General features: G+C 46.7%; 1 non-coding gene across 1 annotated transcript; it reads right to left on the bottom strand.

Annotated features, from left to right (window-relative positions):
- Window positions 1-1,589: 1,589 nt before the first annotated feature.
- Window positions 1,590-1,780, bottom strand: LOC130327407 (U2 spliceosomal RNA). Its single transcript, XR_008871791.1, has one exon. It is a non-coding gene; the product is annotated as a U2 spliceosomal RNA (small nuclear RNA).
- Between the last annotated feature and the right edge of the window lie 537 nt (window positions 1,781-2,317).

Raw genomic sequence — 2,317 nt, 5'->3', positions numbered from 1 at the left:
GAAGGTTCTAGGTGACATCACAAATCCCTTTGGTTACATACACAACAAAGCTGGGTTGTTGTTGTTTACACTCTGCAAGGCCTGTGGAAGTGAGTGACATCATAGCACTGTAGTTCTGAGGGTTCAAGATGGATGCAACAATCTCCTGTTGCTTCTATGAAGGCCGTAATAGACGACATCACCAAACAGCTCCATAGTCACATACACAGCAAAGGAGAGATGTTGTTTACACCTAGTGATGTCAGTGGTATTGAGTGACATCACAGCACAGTGCTAAGGCTCCTGGGCCTGGACACAGCAGCGGCTGCAATATCTCAACGGAGAATACGTTTATATCTATGTGTGTGTGTGCGCATATATATATATATATATATATATATATATATATATTTCTCCGCCGAAATCACTTTTAAACCCATTTCCACCTTTTTTTCCCTTCTCTTCCTCTTACTTTTTTTTCACGTTTTTTTACGTTTTTCTCCTTTTTCGCCTCTTTTCTGGGCGTATTATTCTTCTTTTTCTTCTTTTTTTTCGTCTAATGCATACCCCATCAGTGCAGCAATGCTTATTCAATACCGCCAGCAGATGGAGACACTGGGGGATAATTTTCTAAGGATTTATACTGATTTTTTCCTGTCTGAATTTGTCGCACAGAAAGTTGCAGGCCAAATATGTGTGACATTTCTGCGACTTTAGCTTCTAGAGCATTTTTACAACATTATACAATAGGTGCTGAATACATAAAAAGCGACTGTTCAGCGACAGACAAGTCGCATCGGCTGAAAGTAGGCCAGAATGTCAGTCCATGTTGGAGCAGGTTTAGATACAGTCTAAAGCATAGATCTCAAAGTCTGTGCACAGAATTTAGCAAGGGCCTCGCACCTTCTGATGCATCAGGTAGGTGCACAATAGCATAGCCTAACCCTCTGTACTTTGGTCTTATATTGATGCGGGACATAGACAGCCAGCTGATGACCAATCCATTAGTGCAATGGATGGCTGGAAGCATTTGTCTTTGCCTTTGCAATACCACAGAAGCAATGCATGGTCAATGTACAGCAATGACACACCTGTGTGAACAGCCAGGAGACCCACCCCCCCCCCCCCCCCCCCACCCCCCCCATGTTATGTTACATAGTTACATAGTTAGTACGGTCGAAAAAAGACATATGTCCATCACGTTCAACCAGGGGAATTAAGGGGTATGGGGTGTGTGGCGCGATATTGGGGAAGGGATGAGATTTTATATTTCTTCATAAGCATTAATCTTATTTTGTCAATTAGGAACATTCAGCACCCACCCGCTATCAAGGCAGCTGCCTATCATGTCATGCCCTACCTGCACAGGTGTGCTGGCTACTCAAATGATCCAATTAAGGAGGCCATTTAGTCAGCAGCAGCAGAAGTCCTGTGCCTGGACGCTCCAACAGGGGCAGACACAAGCAGAAGCAGAAGCAGCAGAAGCAGCAGCAGCACCACCTTTTGTTTTTTTGGCTGCAGCAGCAGCAAGGCCCACAGGGCTGGCTAGCTGGCTAGCCAGCAAGCAGGTAGCAATGAAAGTAGGAATCTTTCTTTTTAACCCTGTAAGGGGGTGGTGCACTGTACCCGAAGATACTGCCATATCGGGTCAATGCATAGGGCGACGGAAGCAAGCTTCGAAATCGGCCCCCGTTCTCAAAAATCCATTTAATATATGGTCCCCAGATAGGGGACGTATCAGATATTAAACTGATAAGAACAGATACTACACTTGATCTTAGCCTAAAGGCCGAGAAGCGATAACCGTGAAAGGGGCGGGCCCAACAAGGGTCCCCTTCATGGGCACTATCACTGCTTGCTGTCAGGGAGGCTGCCAGACAATTTTCCATGCACACTCTGGGCTGGGGGGCAGTCAACCACCAGTACACACAGCAGAACCTAAACCCATACCATTATTGCTAAGCAGCAAGACAGGGGCCCATTGCACTCCCACGGGGCCTTTTTAAATGCAATCCATAACCCGGAATTTGCCAGGAACCCTTCTTACTCCTCCTACTTGCATGTGACACTGGGGCTTAGGATCTGCCATAGGAAACACACACACAAGCACACACCTACCTTTGTTGCCTGCAGATGCCTCCTTGGCTGTCCCCAAACGGGTATCAAACCAACACCCACGGGAAGCTGTAAGCATAGAGGACATGCCTGCACCCCATTGGACTTACCTGTGTGGGTTAAATCCGGGTTATTTGACAACCTATGGGCGGGTGATGGTTCTGCTCAGGCAGAGCAGTGCTGATGCTCCTCATAAAGCTGTCGCTGCTGTGAAGGTTCTAGA

The sequence above is a fragment of the Hyla sarda genome, unplaced genomic scaffold (assembly GCF_029499605.1).
Source record: "Hyla sarda isolate aHylSar1 unplaced genomic scaffold, aHylSar1.hap1 scaffold_2986, whole genome shotgun sequence".
In the NCBI taxonomy this organism is placed as follows: Eukaryota; Metazoa; Chordata; class Amphibia; order Anura; family Hylidae; genus Hyla; species Hyla sarda.
This window is presented reverse-complemented; position numbering and strand designations above follow the sequence as displayed.